Raw genomic sequence first — 27680 nt, 5'->3', positions numbered from 1 at the left:
TCTCTTGTCACTTCAGCAAACAACTCAATCAAGTTCATTATACATGATTTCCTTTAAAAAGAAATGCTGGTTTTCCTTGTGTAGTTCACATTCCTCCAAGTGACTGTTAATTTTGTTCTAGATTACCCTTTCTGAAAGCTCTCCGCCACTGAAGTTAAACTGAATGCTCTGTAATAGTTGGACCCTTTTTAAAAAGGAGTGCAACATTTGTAAATCTCCAGTTACCAGACACCAGCCATGCATGTAAGGCAGATAGGGAAATTATGACTCGTGCCTCCGCAATTTCCACCCTTCACTCAGTATTTTGGGATGCATCCCAATCGGTCCTGATGACTGAACAATTTTGAATACAGTACCTCGTCTTTATCAATGTTGAGCCCATCTAGTGTCTCAGCTGCTTCCTCTTTCACTATGGCTTGAGCAACCACCTCTTCCTTGGCAAAGACAGATGCAATGTAATGCCTTTATGCTTAAAACTCCATTTTGGTCCCTGATCAACTTCTTGTGCTAAATAAGCGCTACGTGACTAAAATGAGTAATTATCCTGCTCTTCCAGCATCTGAGCTGCATGTTTTCCAGACACAACAACTTCCTGTTAAAAACACTGACCTTCAAAACATTCTACAGAAACGTAAAATATATAAATATTTAAGATATATATGTATAAATAGCACAGTAGCATCACAAAGCTCTGGCTTTGTTTGCCTTCATTTTTCCCTCATGGTAATTGATCTCAACACCACTGAAGTATCTCCTCTTAAAAGCTATGTAAAGTAGTTTCATGTTCTCCCTCCTGCACATGCACATGCTTGCGCATACACACACGTGCATACACACACTCCACATGCGCAGTCCAGACAATAGGCATATTTACTTCTGCCTTTGGCCTGATAAGATTTATTTTCAAATAGTTGTCTCCCCCAAGACAACTCATCATTAATAGATTCTCTTAATTTCTTGGTGGGGTCTGGCAATGGTAAAAGGGAATAAGCTTTGAATCTGCTTCCTAAATCAACAGTCCAAAACTTTTTTTGTTATTTTTTTCCCTGGTGTGTTCCTCTTCAATTTTTTTCTGATGCCCAAAAGGAGGTTTCATGAAATGCATTGTTGCCTCAGGATTTTGTAGCCCTCTGTGTGGCACCAGTGCAGAGATGCTGCTAATGAGTTTCATTCACAAAATGAGCTGGATTTTATGGGTCACCCATTATAATTTTCTGAGTGGTGGGGGAGGCATCAGGTGCGCAGTGTTTCATTATAACTGTGCAACAGTCCACTTCATTATTACAGCCAAACACATCTTGATAGTTAGTGAATGGATAAGTGTCAAACCTAGCAGTACCAATCAGAGAGTCATAGAGGTTTACAGCATGGAAACAGGCCCTTTGGCCCAGCTTGTCCACGCCGCCCCTTTTAACCACTAAGCTAATCCCAATTGCTCGCATTTGGCCCAATCAGGTGGAATGAACAGCCAAAATACATTTGTGACAGTTCCTGGATCACCAAGCTTGTTTTTCCTGCAGTCCACTCACCAATCCTGTCATTGATCAATCTCTTGCTCTCTGCTTTCCTCTGCCACCCTCTTATTGGCACTTCCTTCCTGCTCTCCTTTCCCTCCTTGACCCGCTAACTCCGTACTTCCCTCCCTGACACTCCTATTTGCCGCTCCTCTACCCAACTTTCCTACTCGCTGATTCCCTTCCACTCGCTGCCCCATCTACCCAACTTTGCTGCTCATGACTTCACTCTGTGATGCTGCTGCTTACCACGTCCCTGCCTGACCCTCCCACGCACAGCCCCTCTCACTCACTTCCTGCCTGTCCCTGATCCAGGGCTCAGGAGAAGGAGGTGGCAAATGGGAGAGACTGTGGGCGGAATTTTCCCATTTTGAAACTAAGTACAGTGGCGGATGGTTCCAATGGCACCTGTCCCACTGACCTGAATAGTGGGAACCCACTATTTTGCACTTGAAATCTCATTAATTATGCACAGAGACGTACTCCTCCGACTATCCTGGTGGACAAGCAGCTTGTTTGTCTGCCTGCTATCAGCTGACGGGTTCGAAGTATTTAAATGCTAATCCAGCACACTTGTATCACTCCCTCCAGCTCTCCTGTCTTCACTAGACCATGCAGGATGTTGGCAACCCAGAACAAAAAAACTAGCAGTCTGAAGTGGGAGTCTGTTCCTTGATTCAACCACCCTTCTCCCCGAGCCCATCATCTGTGAGGCACCCAGGCCCCATTTGAACCTCTAGCCACCGCATTTGGAGTCTTCATCCATCCCCTGCCAGTGAATGATGTGATAGCCCTTCACCCCCTTTGTGAGCTTTTCATGAAGCCTTGTCATGATCCTGCTTCCCTCCCTTCGGTCTTCCCTCTGCCTTCCATTGTTTGTCTTCTTTGTCCACTTCCTTGCCCCACTGCCTGCCATTGTGAGCCCTCACCCTTTCCCAGCCCACCTCTTGCACAACTCTTCTTCCACAATGCCCTCCTTGTCTTTGTCTCCCCCCCCACCCCCCTGCACTCCACTATTCCATTCCCAGGTTGAACTTTGGGCCTTTGTTGCTGTTGCTGCATGGATCCCACAGCACCATGCTGTCCAGACAGTCACTCCTGTGGCACCAGAGGCAAGGAGACCCCTGTGCTCACCAACCCCAGGCACAATACCGACCTGAATCCGTGACACAGGAGAGCCCATAGGTCCAGCAGCACAGAAGACCAGGTTCAGTATGAAGGAAGAGGCAGGAACTGGTCTGCCCTGGCACAGTGATGTACAGCACATCAGGAGTTGGGCAGCACTGTGGCGAACTGAGAATTGCCTTGTGTTCACCACTCATTAGCACTTGGGTTTGACGCCAATGTAAATCCCTGCTGGTGTGACACAAGATTGAAAGGCCTGGCGAAATACCAGCGGGCATTCATGAGATGCAAATGGCATTTGAGTCACCTGCCAGCAGGAAGAGTGACCTGCCATTAACCTGCCTTTGGAAGAATTATAACCTGATTTTACGCCGGAGGCTTTCTGACTTTATGGCTCCTGCCAGATTCAACTGCGGGTGGGTTGGAAGATTTCCACCCAGGGAGAGGAAGCGGGATGATCAAGAAGAGAAGCTGAGAGTGGGAGGAGGTGACAAGAGGGAGAGGTAGTGAGCAGAACATTCAGTGAGTTGAGCAGCAAATCAGGAAAGGAGGCGAACTGGAGGTAGAGTGAAAGAATCAATAAGTTAAAAATTAGCACGTTGTTAAGAGTTTTTAAGTTATTCAGAATTAGAGGAGTCTCATCAGGTATAGCAGCATCTGTGGAGAGAGAAAATGATTTAACGTTTTGAGTCTGTAAACGGTAAACGGCGAAATTAGATCTAACACCCTGAATTAGAGTAAAATCATATGCTAGTCAAATGCTTCTACCTCAAGGTTCTGACATCAGCAGAACTTGCCGGCAAGGTTGTTTACTTCTTAGAAGAACAGATCATTTCTCGCTAGATTACAAACAAGCTTCTGGGTGAAGGTTTAATTATAAACCTACGTAGGCAAGATCAGAATTTTAAAACCATGTTCTGAGTTTTGAATAACTCTGTAAGCAGTCTGTATCTGGAGCTGAGAGCTATGTTAAAATGCTAGAATGTGAGACTGCAGTCCCTGTAATTGATGTGTTAGAGAGCTCTGTTAAATCAGGAGGGTGCTCTTCCTGAGGTTTCTCTGGGGTAGTTCCCTCCATGCTTGAATCATGAATAAACTATTGGGACCTGTCCTGGGTTACCTGTGGTTCGATGGAAGAAATCAACCTCAACAAGTCAAATATAATTCTTTGGATTTTTGTGCCAATTCATTCCTTGGATCTACTAATTCTGCTGCAGCTGGTTTTGTAGAATAATTGAAGGAAAATTGATCCCAAATGCATTCAAAACGTTAAAAAAGGGCATCACTGGGAAGTTTGTGGAAAGTGTTGGATTCCGAACCCAGATCTCCAAATAATAATGCCAATGATTTTGTGAGGTTCTCTTATGGGACTTTTAAAAATGTGCATTCTTTCAAATACTTCCTATCCCCATTTCACTTTCATATTTAGAGAGAAAGTTTACTTGAAAAATACTGAACCAGATTGTTACTTCATAATTCATGGATTTTTCATAGAATCATAGAATCCTGACAGTGCAGAAGGAGGCAATTTGGCCCATCGAGTCTGCACCAACCACAATCCCACCCAGGCCCTATCCCCATAACCCCATGCATTTACTCTCGCTCATCCCCCTGACACTACGGGGCAGTTTCGCATGGCCAATCCGCCTAACCCACCACATCTTTGGACTGTGGGAACCGGAGCACCCGGAGGGATCACACGGGGAGAATGTGCAAACTCCACACAGATGGGGACCCAAGCTGGGAATCGAACCCAGGTCCCTGGCGCTGTGAGGCAGCAGTGCTAACCACTGTGCCACCATGCTGCCCCAAATCTTTTATGTAAAAAAACTATAGGTGGAATAAATGCCACTGTGTTGCCAAAAACCACCTCAACAGCCATTCGCCCTCTTGGGATTCCCTTCTCCCTTCACCACAATGCTCTCTTCCCCAGTTCACAGATGATTCCCCCTTCAATATTCATTTAATTTTCATGGACACTATGTCCCTCAGACCTTCACTGACAAGAATCAATCTTACTCCAGATTCAGAGAGATAAGATACCGCTGGTTTATTATGTTGATGTTTAGGAAGTACTCGGCTACCTTCCTCACTGCTCAGAAGTGTTGTCTGTAGAGAAAGCACTCAATTAGCTGAGAAAATAGAAGTAGCTTTTCCCACATGTTCTATCAATTCAAAAGCAAGCATTCTTAGCTCTTTCTATTTTGAGCTTTTCAACTTGTAACAAATATTCCTCCTGATCCATTGCTACCAATTCAACAATTCGATATATAGCTACAATATAAAAACTAATACATGCCTCTCTTATGTATGGTATTGTAATGGTGCTGAACTTAAAACCTAGAGTTTGTGAGTTTAAATGTTACTATGGTAAATTTAAAATTGAATACAGTAAGTCTGGTATAATTTTGGACCAGCATGCTGGCCTGTAAATGGCTAGGGGTGGTATTCTTTCTTCTTCCTACCTTTGGTAACTTTTTTGAAAATGCATATGTCTTTTTTTTTTTTCCTACTGATGGCGCACATTACCTTGATATTGGTAACAAAATTAATTCTGCGTGAGGATGAAAAAAAAATTGAAGGAACATTGTGGGTGGGAACCCATCTGGACAATTGGTGCAGGAATGATGTTTTGTCTGGCTGAGGGGGGTTAACAATAAGGGGTCACAGTCTCAGGATATGGGTATGCCATTTAGGAGTGAGATGAGGAAAAATGTCTTCACTGAAGAGGGTGATGATGCTGTTTAATTCTCTACCACAGAAGACTGTGGAGGACAAGTCATCCCATATATCTGAGCAGGTAATTGATAGATTTCCAGGCTCTAAAGGCATAAGAAAGGAACAGGAGTATGGTGTTGAGGTTTCTGATTTGATTTATTATTGTCACGTGTAAGTATACAGTGAAAAGTATGGTTTCTTGCGTGCTATACAGACAAAGCATACCATTCATAGAGAAGGAAACAAGAGAGTGCAGAATGTAGTGTTACGGTCATAGCTGGGTGTAGAGAAAGGTCAACTTAATGCAAGGTAGGTCCATTCAAAAGTCTGATGGCAGCAGGGAAGAAGCTGTTCTTGAGTCGATTGGTACTTGACCTCAGACTTTTGTAACTTTTTCCCGAAAGAAGAAGGTGGAAGAGAGAATGCCCAGGGTGTGTGGGGTCCCTAATTATGCTGGCTGCTTTGCTGAGGCAGCGGGAAGTGTAGACAGAGTCAATGGATGGGAGGCTGGTTTGCGTGATGGATTGGGCTATATTCTTGACCTTTTTGGGCAGAGCAGGAGCCATACCAAGCTGTGATACAACCAGAAAGAATGCTTTCCATGGTGCATCTGTAAAAGTTGGTGAGAGTTGTAGCTGACATGCCAAGTTTCCTTAGTCTTCTGAGAAAGTAGAGACATTGGTGTGCTTTCTTCACTATAGTGTCAGCATGGGGGGGACCAGGACAGGTTGTTGGTGATCTGGATACCTAAAAACTTGAAGCTCTCGACCATTTCTACTCTGTCCTCATTGATGGAGGCAGGGGCAAGTTTTCCACTATGCTTCCGGAAGTCAATGACAATCTCTTTCATTTTGTTGACATTGAAGGAGGGTCAGCCATGATCTTATTGAATGGTGGAGCAGGCATGATGCAGCAAATGACCTATTCTTGCTCCTATTTTTTCTATTTCCATATGCAGGCTCCAATTGAGGCCATTAAGTGGATAATTACTGCCCACTTAAGCATCTCATACTGTTTCATACCCAGCGTGGAAGTTCTGTACTCAGCGTGTAGCCTGACAGGCTTGTCATTGAAGGTTGTTGATCATTGTAAGGGGGAAGGGGTGGGGCTTCATCTAAGGGCCTCTGCTGTCTAACGAAGGCCTCCCTTCTACAATTTTCCCTGCAGCCACCATCCCCCTCCCACTCTACCCTGCCCGACATGCCCCACATCTGTCTCACCAGGGTATGGCAACCTGTCCCGACAAGTTCCTGGACATATCTTGGTTTTGGGTTCATCCTTCCTTCTGGGTCTCCAGCTGTACCAGCAGTGGCCAACACCCCTGGTGGCACCAGTAGTATTCCAAAGCTGAGAGGCTCTGCTTGACAGCTCTATGCGGTGGCTCATCCTGCTGGAGAAGGGTAGAAGACCCACCTGATCATAATTGAAGGCCCATTACTTGAAAAATTAAAGTGAGGTGAACTGGGCAAAGGAGATGAGCTTGCCCATAATAATTTTGCTGAGGTGTGGGGAGCATGCCTTCAATGTATAGCACAGCCCAATCGGCTCATAACTTCTTCCTGTTTTCATCCACAAAAATACCAGTTGATCCAGAAAAATCTTTGGGTTCTTGAACTGGGCAATTCTGAGAGATTGTAGCCTATGCCCAGGGATCTTTGTGCACATTCTGCTATTACTGTCGTAAAGTCCCACATACGGTTGGAGTAATTTTATTGCTGTAGTATTAAGCCAAAGTTACCAAAATAGCTAAGAACATGCAATCCTAGGAATATGTAATTTTTTCATCCCTCTTAGTCTTTTCTCTATCCATCCCACTTTTCGATCCTTTTTATGTTGTCCTGGGAAAGATGCCACTTTGTGAGTCAGGCTTGAAGGTTTCAACAATACAGTTTTATTTAATGAAGCTTCATGGAGAAAAGGCACTGGCACTCCACAGTGCTTCTACACAGCCACCTTCTGTCAATGAGACAATAGGAGCAGTGCATCTTTTTATCCTTTATACAATAGATGGACCGGACATCTGGCCATTATCACATCACTGTATTCAAGTAGGTGATCGATTGTTAAACGCATCGTTATAGACAAATACAGACAGATACAGACATAAGCATGTTAACATTGCATTGTTCTATGAATGGATACATTTCCTACGTCAGTGACTATCAATGATTTTAGTTTCAGTCTATTCATACAGTAGTTTACAGTAATTGGTTTTCCTGCATTTTGTATTCCTGATCCCACCTGTCGCCATTCTCTTTACCAGACCCTTTTGTCCCTATTTCCACTGGCTTCCTGCAGTATCTAATTCCTGCATATTTTAATTTACAAGTAGTTGTCTGAGTGTCTTTAATCCTAAGTAATTGTCTGGGCTAAGAGTCAGTGCCTGTTTGTGGTCTTAACTCTTTATGTGCAAGGCAGTCATTTTTAAAGTGTACTCTTCTGTATTTTTTCCTACTTCAGTCCCCACTTTTGGTCGGATTATGGCATTAATAATCCCTGGACCAACAATTATACATTCACATATAGAGTTCAGTTTTCTTCTTTCCTCCTCCATTTCTTCTGATGTCTTCAGGGATCTTCATTAGGGGTTCTTCTTCGATGGATACACTGCCTCCTGGCACAATTCTTGTCCACATCACAATTCTTGTCACCATAATCTTGCAGCAGACCTTCAGACATCCAACAATTAGACAACAGACAATTACACTTGAAATGAGTATGACCAAACCATGTCATAAGTAAGATTCCCAGGACCCCCCTACTAGCCACTCCAGCCAGTTACTTCCTTCCTTGGGTCCCTGTCTGAAGCTATCCAGTTGTTCCCTGATGTTGTTGATGACTTGTGTAATGTTATAAGACTCGTCTGTGACATGGGTTATGCATTTATTGCCTATAATTGTACACACTCCCCCTTGTTGTGCTAACTGATAGTCTATTGCGTATCGTGTCTGTTGTGCATATAATCTCAGTTCAGCCATTTCTTGGTTAACAGCCTCCAGTGCTTTTGAAGTGCTGTTTCCCAGGACTGTTAGTCCACAAACAATATGATTCCTATTCTTTGCACTAATCACTCCTGCTGCCCCTCCCAGAGATAGGGCTCCAAGGAACCCATATCCCAGTGAGGAGCCCATTGTGCCCGGGGCTTCCCAGTCAGCGCAGAATTCTTTGCTGATAGCCCGAGTTACTATTCTCCTCGGAATATGCTCCTTCTGAGGGCATGGAACAGTCAGTGGTCTGATTGTTCCAACTGCAAAACGGTTTGGGAGGTTTGGTGTTTCTGTCATGTAAGTACCATTGAAGAGGAACACATATCCCTTCTTAGCCTGGTAACATTTAGTGTCTTGATTATGAGTGTGTTCATATTGCCAATTGTTCAGTTTACTTGACTCCCCGTTTGATCCCACCACCTCATAAGTATCAAATGGGTATGTCTATTTGTCTGAGCTTACGTGAGTTCCATTGCATTGTCCACAAATAAGCTGTCTTCCCGCGGTTATATTCAGACATTTCTGTTCATCACAAGTGCAAGTAAACTGTCCCTTATTAACCTGAAAATGTTGACGGACGCACTGCGTCTGGATGCAGGAATCATTCTTAGGGACCAAGGCATAGACACATCCCCATCCCTGCCCCGTAAAACAAAGCGGATAGCTTGCAGTATCTGAACAAGCTTTTCCTCCCACCTGTTGGAACCCTCTGCACACAGGATCTGTGGGGTTTTCAAGTCCCACACATCTCCCCTGTATACCTCTTTTATATTTGCCAATTTGTCCCTTACAGGGTGTATCTGATGTATCTACAGTATATAAGTCATGAGGGGTCCACCCAGGGGTGGCTACAAATAGGGCTTCTACTGATTGTGCTAACGGGTGACATACAGTTTGATTTCCGTGTAAATGTATGTGAGCTTTGTAAAACAAGTTATCCTCCAATCCAGTTAAATTTACAGTCGCAACAACGCAAAGTAGTATAGTTACATATGCGATTACATACATATTCGCAACGATCGAATATCAAACCTAACACTATAATTCATATTTTTACAAGTTATATTATCTATCAACCCGCGCGCACCAGTCATTCTTGCTTGCAGTCTTTGCCTGTGTTGAGGAAAGCAGTTCTGTTAGTTACATTTAACTACATATCCCCCTTCCATAGAAAGCTTAGTGTGAATTAAATAACACTTTGTACTGGCCTTTTTTAGCTGCAGCTGGACATCCACTCATTTGTATGTAATCTTATCAAAAGACATCGCTTTCCCCATTAAAATCACATGCCATACAGCTCCGATCTTTATATGATGTACTCTTACATTATCTCTAATTTGATCATTTGTTTGCGTGCAAGCGCCGCACCACAGTACTTCACAAAATAATTATGTCTTTATCAATACACAATATATAATATATAAATATATCATACAAAGTTGGTTAAGGCTTTTCAGGATTTGATTTTATTCTCGGGTCTATTTGGCAATGCTGTACTGTACAATAAAAATAATCAAGCGGCAGCTGTATCATACCATTTCACACATCGTAACCGTGATATCCAAACCCCTTTAATTCAAGCCGTTTCCATTTTTAAACTGAGCTCCAGATCAAAACCCCCACACTCTAGGAAAATAACAGGTGCCGAATCAAAATCAAAGTAGGTACAATACATACTAGTTATTTGATTAGAAACGTTTTGGTTTGATTCTTAACTGGCTAGATTTTAAGCTTTGGAGTGTTTTTATATTTGGCAAACCTTGAACAATAGATGGCACATGAAATTCCGACGGCAGTACATAATTTTAACCGGTTACAGATTACTAAACTATCAGACGTTCGTAAATCGTGATATCCTGCGGACCTTAACACTGTATTTCAGTGACTTGATATATTTTAAACTGACTCATAGACAATATATTTACCTTATTCTTTTGTTCCTGCTTTTCTACCTTTCCACAAAATTATTTTCTTCTTAACTTCTCAACTAACTCTTACAATTTCTACTTCAAGACAAAGGAAAGAGCACATGGTTCCTTCCAAGGTTTAAATCCTTCCTTAAATTTCAATTTACTTTCCAATTTTATTTAAACTCTTTATCAAACCCACTGCTGTAAAATCACAATTAGGGTAAGAATATTAAAACATTAAAGCAAACAAAACATCCACGCAACCACTTTGTTTAAACACACACAGACACATGTGGAAGCTTCCAACACTCATTCCACAGCACACCCTTTTTCATTCAAACTGGGATGTCAGTAAAACATTTAAAGAGAATACAGAACGTTGATTAAGACAGTCCCTTTTATTATTCTTTCTTCCAAACTGTAAACAGAAGTAAATTCAAGAAATCTTATCACTTTAATCTTTAACAGTTTTAACACTTCCCCCAGCCCCCCTGAGGCTAAATCGAAGTGCAAAGCACTGCACCCACTGCCTGAAACAAACACTCCACAGGAACAAACAGGCTTCAGCTCCTGTTCTCAATCTAATACAACAACAACCACCTACATTCGACAAGCTATCAGACCACACAAACATACTGAAATACAAAAACTAAGATCTCTCCTATCCACCTCCAGGTACGCCACTAGCCCACTCGACCAACTCATCGTAATCTTGAGACATAATCACTCCCATTTTTAGGATGACCTGGTGAGCACTAGAGAGTCCATCCTTAAAAGCCTGGATGAACGCTCGATCCCCTCGACCTGGGTTCCCTTGTCCTGAGCACTCTTGGTATATCTGGAACAATCATTCCCTGTATTCAGAAGCTCCTTCCCCTTTTAACTGTTTTGTTGTGGTAATTCTGCTCCAGTTAGTGGGAGCATTCCCTAATACCCTCTGAATCTTTGCTTTAAACTGGGTGAAGGGTGCCTGTTGGGCATCTATCTCCGATGTTCGGGCGACTGCATGTGTCCACCATCCCCCATTATAATCCTGTGCTGGAGGAGCGGCGGGTCCACCTGCTACCTGCCTCCACTTATCCGCTGGACAGGCTGCCCTGACCAGCTGGTGTATGTCTCTCAGGTGTAATTGGTGTCCTACCCAGATTGTGTCTCATTCTTCCCAGAATTTAGTGTTTGCGCTTCTAGGTTGTAATTTACCCAGGGAAGCCATTATCTGCTGTCTCTCACCTGGGGTGAATGGTTTATAAGTTGCGTTTGGTCGCGCATCTGTTCCCCCTCGGGTTACTGGTGCTAAGTTGTGTTCTAGCGCTTCCCACTCCTCTGGGGGAGCGGTTGGTTCCTGCTGTGTGGACTCATAAGGAGGTAGAGGAACAGTTTCCCCTCTCCATTGCTTTTCTTCTAATACCTGGTTTTGCTTCTCCAGTTTCCTCACTTGGGATTCTAATTCTCTGATCCTTTCTTTATCTTCTCTCCACTTCTTAGTAGAGGCGACTACTTGCTCAATTAGACCAGCTAACTGATGTGTTAACATTGCTCCTATCTTCTTTGTCTTGTTTCTCTTTTCTTTATCTATCCACTCTCTCTGCTGCTCTAAGGTGTGAGAAGTATCCCAGCCATCCTTTTGCATTCTCTTTATTAACTCTTTCCTGTCTGTCATGTAAATTTCAATGAGGGATCCTGCAAATCCCCTTTTAACTTCATTATCTGCCATTTCGCAGACTTCACTAACCCCGGCCATGATTACTCCCTGGTAAAATGTGCTCTCTACCGTAGGGACTTCACTACCCCCGGCCACTATTGCTACTCTAGCACCGTGTTTCACGACCGTTACAGGGTTTCAAGTTATACTCACGGCTTCCACTATTACCACCTCGGCAATGTGCTTCTCCACCAGAGTCCGGTTTAGGTCAGAGTTGATCAAGCTCCTTTTCCGCCCTGCTTTTCACAACATTGACAGTACAGTTCCCAACTTTTCAAACTTTCATGCAATCAGATAGCAACTCTGCGTTTGTTCGCCACTGCAGAGTTTGACATTAACCGACCTCTGCCACTTGTGCTTCACAATCCGAAGTACCCTTGGTGTCTCCTTCCCCACTTCAATCTCCTGACCTTCACGTGGGAGGTTCCTCCTCTTAACAACCGGTCTAAGGCAGGGTTTTGAGGCAGGCACTACCTTGTCCTCTTGTCGGTCAGCGCAAGCAACAGTTACTTATCACTATCAGCAGTTAGTACATATCACTATATCATATACGGGCGGCACGGTAGCACAGTGGTTAGCACTGCTGCTTCACAGCTCCAGGGTCCCGGGTTCGATTCCCGGCTCAGGTCACTGTCTGTGTGGAGTTTGCACATTCTCCTCGTGTCTGCGTGGGTTTCCTCCGGGTGCTCCGGTTTCCTCCCACAGTCCAAAGATGTGTGGGTTAGGTTGATTGGCCAAGTTTTTTTAAAAAAATTGCCCCTTAGAGTCCTGGGGTGTGTAGGTTAGAGGGATTAGCGGGTAAAATATGTGGGGGTAGGGCCTGGGTGGGATTGTGGTCGGTGCAGACTCGATGGGCCGAATGGCCTCCTTCTGCACTGTAGGGTTTCTATGATATACAACAATACTTATTATTACAAATACCCCTTAAGTTTAACCCCTTGCAAACTATATTCTTGACTTTGTCTGAGTCTCACAGATTCAGTGATCTCTACCCCGGCTCCGATCGTGGCCAATCGATCTCACCAGTAATAGGATCCTAGCCAACTACGCCAATTGTTGTGGGAAAAATGCCACTTTGTGAGTCAGGCTTGAAGGTTTCAACAATACAGTTTTATTTAATGAAGCTTCGTGGAGAAAAGGCACTGGCACTCCGCAGTGCTTCGAGACAGCCACCTTCTCTCAATGAGACATAGGAGCAGTCCATCTTTATACCCTTTACACAATAGATGGACCGGACATCTGGCCATTATCACATCATTGTAATCAAGTAGGAGATCGATCAGTAAACACATCGTTATAGACAAATACAGACAGATACAGACAGAAGCATGTTAACATCGCATTGTTCTATGAATGGATACATTTCCTACATCAGTGACTATCAATGACTTTAGTTTCGGTCTATTCATACAGTAGTTTACAGTAATTGGTTTTCTTGCATTTTGTATTCCCGATCCCATTTGTAGCTAATTTCTTTACCAGACCCTTTTGTCCCTATTTCCACTGACTTCCTGCAGTATCTAATTCCTGCATATTTTAATTTACAAGTAGTTGTCTGAGTGTCTTTAGTCCTAAGTAATTGGGCTAAGAGTCAGTGCCTGGTTGTGGTCTTAACTCTTTATGTGCCAGGCAGTCATTTTTAAAGTGTACTCTTCTGTATATTTTTCCCACTTCAATGTTAACTAATCGAATGCACTTTTTCACTGCCTAACTTTCCTCAGATTCCAAATTCAATTAGTTTCTTTCTTCCATCTTAGTTTCCTGCAACTATTTTAGAGGAGGGAACCTTGTTTAAAAAGTTTTTTTTTCCATTAGCACAAAATACCACTTAATGTCAGAATTAGGTTGAATAAGTTATGTGGTTCATAACTCCCCATTGATATGACAGAAATGAAATAAAACCATTTCAAGATTGCTTTTCAAGCAACTATTTGGCCATTCAGGTGCTGACTAACCAATAGGGTACTTATTGCCTAATAGGTTGAGTTAAATCTAGAAGCAAATGCATTGAAGATTCTGAACAGCTGCACAATTGATCAGTGTTATCATTTGTCAAAGTCTTTGGGGCCAAACTTCAAAGGTTTATGTTTGACCAGTAGTAGTGGAAGATTGAAGTTCATTAATAGCAAAAGACCCTAACTCTGTTCCAAATTTGCAAGGACAAGTTTATTCATAAGACCAGAGCAGGTGTTTTGCAACAGTATAGGGCCATCAATGGTGCCAGCACACAACTATTGGTGAGAATGTCCAATTGGTGCCTTGTCATTCAAATGGAGCTGCGAACTGTTGGGAATTACTCAGGGGCAGCACAGTGGTTAGCACTGCTGCATCACAAGGCCAGGACCTGGATTCGATTCCGGCTTGGGTCACTATCTGTGCGGAGTTTGCACGTTCTCCCCATGTCTGCGTGGGCTTCCTTCAGGCGCTCTGGTTTCCTCCCACAGTCCGAAAGACATGCTGGTCAGGTGCATTGGCCATGCTAAATTCTCCCAGGTGCCGGAGTGTGGTGACCAAGGGATTTTCACAGTAACTTAATTGCAGTGTTAATGTAAGCCTAAATGTGACACTCATAAATAACTTTAAACTTTAAAAACTAGAAAGACTGTCTCGCAATCTTCAGTGCTTGGGGTAGCTAATTACACACTGTCTTCAATTAACTGATACCATTTGATGTTTATTCCTCATTGCCTGAACAGTTGTAACCCATTTGCTGAAGTATGTGTGGGAATTTGTAAAAACTCGTTGAGCTATTGGATTGGCATGATATCTGCTCCTTACAAGGGCGAAGGGATCACCCGAGGAGACCATTGTCACCATTGCACGGTTGTAGGATAGGCATGCAGAACAGAACACTCCCTGGGTTTACTTTCTGGTTCCAAGTGTACAGCATGTATCAATTGCTGTGCTTGACAGATGTCCAACTATTGTTTTTACATACGAACATTTTATGACAAATTACTGTTATTCCATGATACAGAGGCACAATATGTTCTCCTTCAGATTGAAATGCCCTCATGACATTATTAATTCCAGCATGAATATTCTAAAATGTTTGCCAAACACCTGCTATTTGGGCAAAGCGAGCATTTAGTAATATAACATTTTGTTTTGTAGAAAACTAGTTATATTCAAAATTGGCAGCATGAATCTGTAAACTTGTGCCAAGAACTATTTAATGTTTACTCCACTGATCAGATCAACATAAATTTTAAATATTGTCTCTTTCTCTCTCACTCTCTTTTCTGGTTGCACTATTTTTGCCAGCTTAACGTACCAAGACTTGTCTCCTTGGTAGAATGTCCCAGAGCCAATCGAGAGACAAATTGGAGAAAATGACTTTAAGTTGGGATCCTGACATGCTCCTGCCCTCCCTTCTGACTTTCTCAGGTGAACCCTATCATGCATAGTTAGATGAATTGAAAAACCTTTGAAAAAGGCAATCCATTCACCACTTTCTCCTATGTTGAAAAAAGGCTGCACTATAAGCTAGTAAAAGTGTTAATCACGAAATGGGATGATCTACTTAAAAGGAGGTTGTAGAAGGAGAATGAAAGTGCCAGGACAGTAGCTCCCGGGGTCAAACCGGAATTGGAAAGGAGCATAGCTAGATGAAAAATCCCTGGTGACTATGTCAGTGTTCTGTCAAAAAATATCTCAAAAGCCCTGAGGATGAGGTGGGAAGCCAATTGAAGATCTTGAGCTTGGTTCCCTCTTTCCCAACAAGAGTTTCACGCTGTGACTATGACCATTAGGTTGAAGAAAGTGAGTTCATTGTGGGAAGGCATTCCTCAGTAAAACTGATGAGCATGGAAGGGATTGGGTCATAAATGCTGGCCGAGCCAGTGAATGAATAAAGTAAATTGCTTTGATCAATTACACTGAAGAGCTGCAACTAGGTCTCGCTGAGAGACTGCTGGTCAAAGCATTCCCCTTCTCAGAGAGTGCTGCCATTGTTTGACAGGTGATTGTCAACTTCTTGGAAGGCACTTGATCTGCCCAACACTTCACTCATCTTCAGCTGCATTTCCCTGCTCCCCACCTTCAGAGCAGTATGGAAACAGTTTATGCAGCTCCGCAGTTGCCCCCTGCTCAAGGTCAGAGGGCAAACCAGCATCAACTGCTTCAGCAGCTGGAGGACCAACACTGGCAGCAGCAGCACCTTCCTTCTCTTCAGTCACATGCCGCAGCACAGAGCAGAGGGGATGACCTCGAAACTCTGCTGGAAGGAGACAGGATCCTCACCACAGGCTTTACAGGCAGAGGATTCAACATGTCTGAGCACCAATCCATCAGGGGGCTCAGGCTGCCATGGAATATTGTTTCTGATGTCTGCAGCATTCTGAACATGATCTCCTTCCTATTGGGTCAGCTGGACAAGTATTGCCAGTAGCCAATCAGGTGCTTGCCACTGAAGGACCATGCCCCAGGTCTCTGCCTCTCATCAAGTTGTGCCCTCTCGTCTCCTTCAAGGAGGGGAGGTGATGGTGTGGTGCTATTCTAGCTAGAATATTAATCCAGAAACTCAGCTAAAGTTCTGGGGACCCATGTTCGAATCCTGCCAAGGCAGTTGGTGGAATTTGAATTCAATTAAAAATATCTGGAATTAAGAATCTACTGATGACCATGAAAACCATTGTCGATTGTTGTAAAACCCATCTGGTTCACTAATGTGCTTCAGGGGAGGAATCCTGTTGTCTTTACCTGATCTGGCCGACATGTGACTCCAGAGCCACAACAATGTGGTTGACTCTCAACTACCCTCTGAACTGGCCCAGCAAGTCATTCAGTGCAGGGGTGACTAGCGATGGGCAATAAATGGTGGCCAGCCAGCGACACCTAAGTCCTACGAATGAATGAAAAAGAAAGGAGTTAAAGCAAATAACTGTGAGTGCTGGTAATGGCTTGTATAGAAAGGTGAAGGTCTCTGTTTGCACAGGGTGTCAGGGAAACATGGGTGAGAGAAGGCAGTGTACTAGGGATAAGTATGAGTGTTGATTGTTCAGATTTGGATATAAAATGTCTGAAGGAAGAAGAGTTAATGGAATTGCAAGATGGGTTGACCTGAGGAACGTTGTGCAAGTGAATGCTGGGCAAGTCAGAAGTTTCCTTTCCTTTATTACTTAATGGGATGTGGGCGTTACTGATAAGACCAGGATTTGTTACCCATCCCTAATTGCCTTTGAATTGAGTGGCTTGCGAGGCCATTTCAGAGGGCAGTTATAAGTCAACCATATTGCTGTGGGTCTGGAGTCGCATGTAGGCCCAATCTACGTGTAAGGGCGGTAGAATTTCGTTCCTGAAGGACATTGGTGAACCAGATGGGTTTTTACGACAATCGACAATAGTTGTCATGATAACCATAACTGAAACTAGCTTTCATTTCCAGATTTTAAGCATTGAATTTAAAATCCACCAGCTGCCTTGGTGAGATTGTAGCCCATGTTCTCAGAACTTTGACATGTGCCTCTGGATTACTAGTCTAATGACATTATCATTGCTATTGTCCCGCACCTTGGGTATTGGCATATGAAAGCACTAGCTTTCAAGGCAGACTTTTAATTGATTTGCTCTTGTACAAGGCAACTGGCTGTGGAGATCTTGAAGCTCTGGGTTCAAGTCCAATGCCAGGACTTGTTGGCCACAGGAGTGTTCAAAATATAATGCTGATAATCAGCTTGGGAACCCTTCCACCAGTGGTCCCCAAAGGGAAAAATGTGCATGTGTGAAAATACACGTAAAAGAATGAAATAGCAACTGGAAGGCCTTCTAATCAGGAAATCATGTTTGTGACCTAAAGATAGATTTGTCATGACCAACGTGGGTGTTATCTCCGAGGGTGTCTCAACTTGGAACACTTTTTTCGTGGTGTTTTATAGTTTTATTTTGGAATGGTGTGAGGAGTCATGTGAAACCTCCTGTGAGAATAACCAGCCCAGTCATCATACAACAATTACTGAAGACTATTTATTAAACAAAAGAAAATGTAACTCCACACCACTAGGACTATAACACTGTAAGACAATTAAATATATGAATTACTAGATACACGCAGTTTATGTAGAAATATATATCTGTGATCCCTGAACTCCTTAAGATTTTCCTGTTCCCAAACTACATCCAAGTTAGATAAATTTATAAGTCAAATCCAGTTTATAATTACCATTCAGTACAAATCTGGGAGATATATTTTCCTGGTCCAGCGACGATACTTAAACTGCTTTTGTGAAAGTTCCTGCACAACCCTGGTTCTAAGATTTCTTGCATGCTAAAATGGCTTCTCAGACTCTGAGCTGTAAAATGGCCTCTCCAGCTCTTGGATGTTACAATACCTTTTTGGCTGTTCAATGTTAAACTAGCCTGTCAGCTGTGAGATGTTAAACTAGTCAGCCTGCTTTTGCAGGTGCTGGCAACTATACCATGGTTCCTCTGTGATTCTCCCCCTTTGTTTTTGGGCTGTCTGTATCTCTCATTCCTTGACATGCAAAATTAGCATCTGTATTCCCCCACTAATCTCTTAGTCGTCTAGGTAAGCTGTTTCCTAATGATAGCTTTTTACATCTGATTCTGTCTGCTAATTCCCTGACTGAGAAAGGGAAACTGCATTCCCTTTGAATGCAGGTTACTGCTGTTGCTAGGCAAGTTTTTACCTTTTTCGAGGCAGATACATAATTAGAATATTTTGGAACATTTTTAACTGCAATGTGTGTTGGATATCAATAACATTTTTTCTCAGTTAACCAGTATAGAGCCAGATAATATCTTTCATGGATTAATGCTTCAGTTACTGGTAATTTTTAGCTTGATAAACATGTAATTGTATGGCTTACAGAATTTGCCAGTTCGTTGGCAATTTAGAGGGAAAAGATGAACTGGCATGAGGCTTGTTGATCAGTGTCATCAGTGTTTCATTTCTATTATCAAACATAGTGGTAGATGCTAAATGGTGATAATTTTTATTATGTGATTTTTGGATAGATCAAGAGTACAATATTAATGTATGTCATAATATTTTGTGATTTTGTCTCTCCCAAATCCAAACAAAGGTTAATCAGAGTATGGAATCAAATATTTTCCATTTTATTTTACATTTAATATCAACTTTGAACAGATTAAGGTTGGATGCAGCAGCATGGTTTCTATGCATGATAGAACACCTCCATAATACACCAACAATGCATTTACAGAATACAGCTACATATTTTTTTCATACAACACAACATGCCTTATGGTCTCTGACTGAAATTATTATGTTATGAAATTAAGTTATTTCCAAAAAATGCACAATTATTTCAATTTTGTTCTTTGTATTTATACCATGTTGGGTTGATTCTGCATTCATTGGTTTCCTTGTAAATAGCAGACAGGGGTAAACTTAATTCAATCGTTCAGGATTGGATTGAAACCTAGGCCCCAGAGGTGATGGACCAAGGTGCTAAAAGACTGAACCACTTGATTAGACTCAGAGGTTTATAGCATGGAAACAGGCCCTTCAGCTCAACTTGTCCATGTTGCCCCTTTTTTTCAACCACTAAGCTAGTCCCAATTGCCTGCGTTTGGCCCATATCCCTCGATACCCATCTTACCCATGTAACTGTCTAAATGCTTTTTAAAAGACAAAATTGTACCTGCCTCTATTACTACCTCTGGCAATTTGTTCCTGACACTCACCACACTGTGTGTGAAAAAATTGCCCCTCTGGACCCTTTTGTATCTCTCCCCTTTCACCTTAAATCTATGCCGTCTAGTTTTAGACTCCCCCATCTTTGGGAAAAGGTGTTGATTATCTAGCTGATCTATGCCCCTCATTATTTTATAGACCTCTATAAGATCACCCCCTAAGTATCCTACACTCGAGGGAAAAAAGTCCCAGTCTATCCAGTCTCTCCTTATAACTCAAATCATCAAGTCCCGGTAGCACCCTAGTAAATCTTTTTTACACTCTTTCTAGTTTAATAATATCCTTCCAAGTGCTATCTTAGTTTGGTGAAAGAAATTTGGTCTATGATTAGTCTCCTTTAAAGTTTTCCATACACAGTAATGTTGTAAAATTGTATATATCAGAGTGGGATGGACTGAAACTGAAATAGAATCGTCAACTCATTTGATGAGGTTCATGAATATTGTTATTGGCAAACAGAACCTACTGGAACAGTGAAATGAGAGTTGCCAAAGTCCAAGAGGACCATAGGCTGCTCTCCCCTTTTTTGAGGGAGAGAATTGATTACCCTGGCCTTCCCTGTTAAAACGCATGTTGGCTGTTCGTAGGTATATTTTCAGTTTTATAAATACACACGTTTGGCTAAAGATTCCAATGTCTTTCCTAGAGCCACCATTAAGTTGACTAGTCTATAGACCCTTGGGGTTGTTCTTTCTCCCTTTATGAAGATAGAAATAATCAAGTTGCCATAGTCGCAGACGACCATAGGTTGCCCTCCCCTTAGAGAGAGCTGACTGGTGATGATTTAACCTGAAGATCACCACACCTCAGGTGAGGGGCAAGGTTGAGTAGGCAGAGCCTTCATGAATAACCTCAGCAAGTACAGGAGTCACTCCGCATCACGAGCTAGCCTTCAAGCCAACTGAGCTAATTGAAATAGTGCACTTCTGATAGATCAAAAATAGTTCAGTAAATGTTCATCTTAAATTCATGATAGTTAACTGATGGAGTAGATTATACACCCATAATGGCATCTTCTCAGTTGTCACTTAGTTGAAGTTGTTGGAATGAAAACCAGATGGTTTCCATAAGAGGTGGACACACTTTGGCAAATTACTACCCAAGCAATGAGGGAAATGATATCAATACTCCTTCTGGAATCAGGGAAATATGAAACTGAATGATTGCTCTTGCAAACTTTCCGCCCAAGAATGGCATTATTTAAAATTAGGTACCAACTCGTTTGATCATGTGATAGAAACATAGAAAACAGAAGCAGGAGTAGGCCATTCAGCCCTTCGAGCCTGCTCCATCATTCATTTTGATCACGGCTGATCATCAGATGCAATATCCTGATCCCGTCTTCCTCCTCATATTCCTAGGTTCCTTTAGCCCACAGAGCTATGCCTAATTACTTCTTGAAATCACACATTTTGGCCTCAACTACTTTTTGTGGTAGTGAATTCCACAGATTCACCAATCTCTGGGTGAAGAAATTTCTCCTCACCTCAGTCCTAAAAGGTTTACCCCCTTATCCTCAAACTATGTCCCCTAGTTCTGTACTTCCACCACCATTGGGCACATTCTTTCTGAATGTACCCTGTCCAATCCTGTTAGAATTTTCCAAGTTTCTACGAGATCCCCTCTTTACAAAGTAATGGCGCATGATCCAGACAGTGGAGGGGAGACGAACATTTTGTGCAGTGATGTCTGAAGATAAATATTTTAGTTTGGAATTTCCACAAGGGTTCTATAGTGGGAGATCAGTGGAGAAATTGCTAAGAATCACTGCTTGATTCCAATACTTCAGGCCTTCCAGCGATCACCTGATGAAGTTATGGCAAACAAAGGGCGGCACAGTGTTTAGCACTGCTGCCCCACAGCCCGGGTTTGATTCCCGGCTTGGGTCACTGTCTATGTGGAGTTTGCACATTCTCCCGGTGTCTGTGTGAATTTCCTCTCTCAGTCCAAAGTGTGAGTTAGTTGGATTGGCCATGATGAATTATCCATTAATGTCAGGGGGATTAACAGGGAAAATATGAGATTACAAGGATCGTGCTTGGGTGGGATCATTGTTGGTGCAGGCTCGATGGGCTGAATGGCCGCCTTCTGCACTGTAGGGATTCTATGGTTCTATGAATGATGGAGAACACTGCAGGAATGCAAAACCTGTGTTGCAAAATAGTGAATTCTGTCATCTTTGTTCTACATAATTTAGCGAATGCGTCTGTTGCTCACATATTTTGTAGGGTTTGACTCATCTTTCTAATACCACAGTATAACTACATTCATCAGCCTTTTAACACTGGAGCACCTTCATTTCTGATACTCTATTTTAAAACCTCACCAGTAAGTGTAATTAAACAATGAATTCAGATGCCAATTGAATGATGGCAAACATCTTGGTTTTTATTTGTATTGTACAAATAATCATCACAATACTTGTAACAACATTTTACTGGACTGATTAGATTCTACATGACCAGAACAACTCGTTAAGTACTAAGGAAATTAGCAATTACATTCAAACAGAAACATAGCAACCTAATATGGTGACAAGCCATCCCTGTGAAATAGTTACCTGGAGTTTCATGTTGCATCATACTTTTGTCAGTGTCCTCCAGATGTTTCCAACTGGTGTGTCAGCCACACATATTTGGAAAGGTTGTGTCTTCCGAAGCATCTTAGGAATAGCCCTCTTTTATTCAGTCAGAATCAAGGATGAATTTTACAAGGTGCTGTGATCCCTGCCAGCCTTCCTGCCTCGCAGAAGAATGGTTAGTTACCCTGCAGCTATTTAATGGCAATTGGCAGAGGTTAGAAGCTCTCCAGTACTGTCCGCATTGCTAGGAGCAGTGGCCACTGCTGGTCCTGAGGATGCTGAAGGGAGGGGGTCTGAGGTACGAGAGGCCATGTGCGATTGGAGAATCTAGTGTAAATAATACATTTGATGGTGGAGTTGAAAAGGTGGGGGGAAGGGAGATGGAAGGGGGTTCCAATAGGCCTGTCAGGCTGGCCGTTGGTGGAGGTGGGGTGAGGGGAGGGCTCCAATTGGCTTGTCAGGCTGGCCGCTTGGGATGGTCTTCTCCTATTATTGTTAAATCCTGACAGTGGCATTGATTGGCCCACTGACGGGCAGGCCACCTGACGTCACCACCCAACACTCAAAGCTCTGAGGGCAGGAGTGAATAGGTTAGCAGCAGGTACGAAGCCCACTGGGCCTTGCTTGCCGCTTGCCTTCAAACGTACTGGCAGGGGAGTATAAAATCCAGCCCCAGATGCTGCAGACATTGTGTTGCTGATAATGACATTTGATCTTTCTGTCGGTTAAAATATCTTTGTCAAGATTCAGTTTGTTCTGAGTGCAGGGAAAAAAAACTCAGTAGAAAATAAAGAATGACAAAAAACCATTTAGCCGAAAGAATTCTTCCATTGACCACATACAATCTATTCCTGCATTTGATCCTTTCATTCAGCCTGAGTCCTCTTATTCCTAAAAGGTAATTAACCAAAAGAATACCTACCCTGTCTATCCCATCTCTGCCTAGCCTTGGCTACCAATCTTCTAGAAGCAATTGTTTACGTATTCCTTCTCTAACCTTGATCCCAGCAGTGCAGCAACCATCATGTCCCGGGAATGTTTGACTATTTCAGTGTGTGTCCTTCCCTCGACTTGTACATGTTGCCTGAATATGTGTCTAGTCAGCTGAGTTCATCAGCATGGTGCTAGCTGCTTTTGTTGGGCTTGGCTTCTTTAATCCCTTTTGGGTCCACAGATTGAGAAACAACTCTATTGTTCTGGAGTCCGGTGTTTGAAATCCTTCAATGTTGTACTATCAGTGATCCTGGACACTGACTTACATCTGCCAGGACATACTGAGACTGATTCTGAAGTAAATTGGAGGATCAGATATTTATTATATTAAGAAGCATGTATCTTGTGTGAATCCAACCTGCAATGCCTCAGAAGGCCTGGGGATGTTGCAGTAAGTTCTATCTGAGGCAAAAGTTAAGCTCCGGAAGGGGCCTTCAATGTTTGCCAAGTGGAAAGATGTGGGGGGATAAAAGCAGAGCTGATGAAAATCTGCTGCCTGCCGCAAAATGTATTGCTGCTGAAAGTAACAAACAAATAATCTGCTTCCAATGTAGTCACCAGATTAAAGAAAAGAATTGAAAATATCAGGGCATCTGACTCCAAAGAAAATGTGAAATTTGGGGCCCACTTTATTCTGTTTACCAACTATTCAAACTGAGGAAGGCAACAGCTTTTCAGGGGAATAATAACATGTGGATAAAGGGCAGTCTGAGTGCTTGTCTTTGTAGATGATCACATCTGCTTGGCTTAGCCAATAATCATTTGCCTGGTAATTCACTGAGCAAGCCACTGTTGCTTGTATCCATATACACCCTCCGTAAAGATAAATCATTGTTAATGCACTGCTTCATTTGCACTCTGTTTTGCATTTTGTGGATCTCGCTGAAGTTTTGTCCATTGAAAAAGATCTCTCCATTATGAGTAAATTGGAATGTTTGCACTCTCAGAAAAGTCAAATTTAACCTTCTCCTTTTCCTTCAGTGGGCATGGGAAAGTTTCGCACAATTTATTTCTTGCTCAAAATTTATTCTGAAAAAATTAGATTGAAATTTTAAAGTATAAGAGATGGGTGAAAAGGTACAAGTGAGCATGCCTTGTTTTAGTCAGGAAACTAATTAAAAAACTCTGTCATTTCGACATAAAATGAAGTCTTACTTTGCTTTCTGCAATCCCCAAGCCATGCTTTGCATAATACAGTAGATTCAGGAAGTTGATTGAGGGCACTAATGAAAATAGTTCCCTCTGGTTCATTCATTAATTACAGTTCTTGAATGTCTTCTGGCTACCTGAGGCATAATAATGTTGAATAAATGATTAAGAGTTCACAACCTATTCTGCATTTTCTTTAAGTCAGGGATTTCAGCTTTCCATCACCATTGTACAATAAATGCCACTTTATGATCTCATTTTCTGACTGTCCATTTAGAATTTTAAAGTAGTGTTATGATGTTCCTTGAACAAATCTACTGACAACATTTTCACTTTTAAGAAGAACAAGTGATAGCCAACAGAATGTTTTACTGATAATCACCTGAATTTGATTATAATTAAAGCATCAATAACTAAAAAACAATGTGTTATTTTAGAGCATTTGTCCTGTTACTTATTTCTTTACACCTGGTTCAGCAGGATTTTCCACTGGGGGTCAGTATCCTGAAGTCGAGATCAGATTTGGGTCCCAACTCCTGCACTATGTTGGCAACAGTCAGCCAACAGAATTTTGGAAGCAATGGTCAATTAATGGCCAGAGGTTACTATCGCCATCTAATTAGGAACAGCGGGCAGGCTCTGGATGCTGGAGGGCCCCCAGTAGTGAAGTTACCGCCCTCTGCCATTCCATCCAATCTCCATCTGAAGGAGCCCTCTGAGCAGTTTTTACAAAACTGAAGAAAATAAATGGTCATAGCTGCCGGCCCACCGATGTGGAGAGGAAAATGCTCCATGTGGTGACCTACAGCCACAGCTATATATAGGCTGGCTTTAGGGGAAGTCTCAAAGTGATCCTAGAGTGCTGCCTCCCACCCACAACCCCCAACCCCTACAGTTTGGAATTGATTTATTATTGTCACATGTATCGGGAAACAGTGAAAAATATTGTTTTTTGTGCTCTGTACAGACAAAACATACCATTCATAGAATAGATGGGGAGAAGGAAAGGAGAGGGTGCAGAGTATAGTGTTGCAGTTACAGATGGGGTGAAGAGAAAGATCAACTTAATATATGATAGGAGCCAGTTCCAGGCATCTGCCATTCCTCTATGGTACGGGAGTCTATAGGACTAATGCAAAATTCAAGTTGGCCTCTCTTCAATAGCCTTACTTGGATCTCTTAATTGAGTTAACAAGCTACCCGTGCTCACTTGTCTCCAGCCCCACCCCATGTTGGCACCAAAATCTTGCATGTCAGTTATTTCTTTGTTTTAAATCAAGCATCTAAAAAAAATCCACAGAATAAAAGCATTCCAATAGTTGAAACTATTGACGTTGACGGTTGAGAAGATTTCATGTGGAGTGAATCTCACTGATTCATTATCACAGTGAAGATAATCATTCATATAGGAACATTTCGAAGATAGTAGAAAGTAAATCAAAACATGGTGAGGTATTTTAAACATACACTAGCGCTTTCAGCATTATTCTGATGGATAATTACCCAATCATTCCCACTAAAATGTGCAGTAGTAGTGAACAGATGTTTTTCAGACTGGGGGCAGGTACACAATGGTTTTCCGCAAGTATTTTGTTTTAATGTTTATTAATGACCTCGACTGAGTTTAGGAGGCACAAGTTCAAAGTTTGCAGACGACACAAACTTGGAATAGCAATAAACAGTGAGGAAGATAGCAGTAGATATCAGGAGATCACAGTGTGTTGAAATAGGCAGACACGTGGCAAATGCAAAGAAGTTGGCACAGTGGTTAACACTGCTGCCTCACAGTGCCAGGGACCTAGGTTCAATTCCAGGGTGAGTGTCTATGAAGTTTGTATGTTCTCCCCATGTTTGCGTTGGTTTCTTCCCACAGGCCAAACATTTGCGGGCTCGGTTGATTGGCCATGCTAAATTGCCCTTCAGTGTCAGAAGGATTAGTAGGGTAAATGTGTAGGATTACGGGGATGGGGCCTTGGTGGGATTGTTGTCATGCAGGCTCAATTGGGCCAAATGGCCTCCTTTGGCACTGTAGAGATTTTATGATTCCAAGTTCCAAAAATCTGAGGCAAACCGGTCACATACAAGCAGTCGTTGCTTTAAGATGTGCACATGCATGGCTGTGCAACAATGTTAAAGTGACCCTGCAGTACAAGGAATAGGCTTCAAACCGCAAAGGAGTTTTAGGGGGGAACATTGCTTCTAATGTATTATTATTGAGCATTCCTTTCATTCAAGGGAGTAAAGTGATGTGGAAACAAGACAGTCATATTTTGCAAAAGTAAAATATTGTGACTGGGTGGCAGCTTTGTGGAAAGTTCAGTCGACAAACAGAACCCTCAACTTCCTGCCACTTCCCATTACAGTGCTCCACCTTGTTCTGACTCCTACTTTTCTATCCCTGACCTGAATCGTCCAACAAAAAAGAAACTCAACTCAAGCTGGAGGAATACCTCGCCTTTTGACTCAGCCTTCTAAAACCATCTAGACTCGATGATGAGCGCGCCAATTTTAGATCATAGATGTTTTTGCTGGTTTGGTTTTCACTTGTTTCATTTAGTTCCATCATGTTTACATTTGATGCAACTATTCATATCTGATCTGGACACAGCTTTTATTACTATACTAAATCTATCACCCTTTCCTTGCCTTTTTGGCATTTAATTCTCCTGCTACCCACCCTACCAGATTTTCCCTTTTCTTCTTCCACTCCCTCCCCCTTCCAGTCACTCTAAAGCTTATTATATTTCTACCTTTTCCTAATTCTGATGAGTCATTGTGACCTGAAATGTTAAGTGTATTGCTCTCCACAGATGCTGTTTCATCTGCAAGTATTTCCAGCATTTTCTGTTATTAGATCTATTTCATACCATCTATTGCACACTGCTAGAGTCATTAAATATGGAGTGGATGAGCACACAGCAGCACTATTCATTGTTTTTCTGTATAACTAATGACAGAATTTTTTTTTTAAAAGTCCAGTTGAGGATTTTCTACCTCTGTTACAAGCTGTACACCCACAGCTGCCCATTGAGGACCAAATGTATCAGTAAATGGCTGACTGCCCTTATATTGCACCATCTGTATCTTTAATTACTCATACACTGAACAGCCTGAATCAAAGGGTGGTTTGCATTTTCCCCCTTCTGGTTGTAACATTAGTGAATTTGAAATATCCTGGAACACAGTCTACTCTGAAGAGACACCTGTCTGATGGGGCTAGAATAGCACAATTTACAGTAATTCCCAAACCAATTTACTGGGTGTAATTTCTATGCATAATCAGTGCTTAGGAAGGCTTGAGCAGTTTGCTGGACTGCTCACAC

The 27680-nt window shown here is 42.3% G+C and overlaps 1 protein-coding gene across 1 annotated transcript in view; it reads left to right on the top strand.

Annotated features, from left to right (window-relative positions):
* The window catches only part of csmd3b (CUB and Sushi multiple domains 3b), a 1683329-nt gene that overhangs the window by 1248504 nt on the left and 407145 nt on the right, over positions 1-27680 (top strand). The gene's annotated exons all lie outside the window — the stretch shown is intronic.

This window comes from Mustelus asterias, chromosome 7, assembly GCF_964213995.1.
Source record: "Mustelus asterias chromosome 7, sMusAst1.hap1.1, whole genome shotgun sequence".
NCBI classification, from domain to species: domain Eukaryota; kingdom Metazoa; phylum Chordata; class Chondrichthyes; order Carcharhiniformes; family Triakidae; genus Mustelus; species Mustelus asterias.
This window is presented reverse-complemented; position numbering and strand designations above follow the sequence as displayed.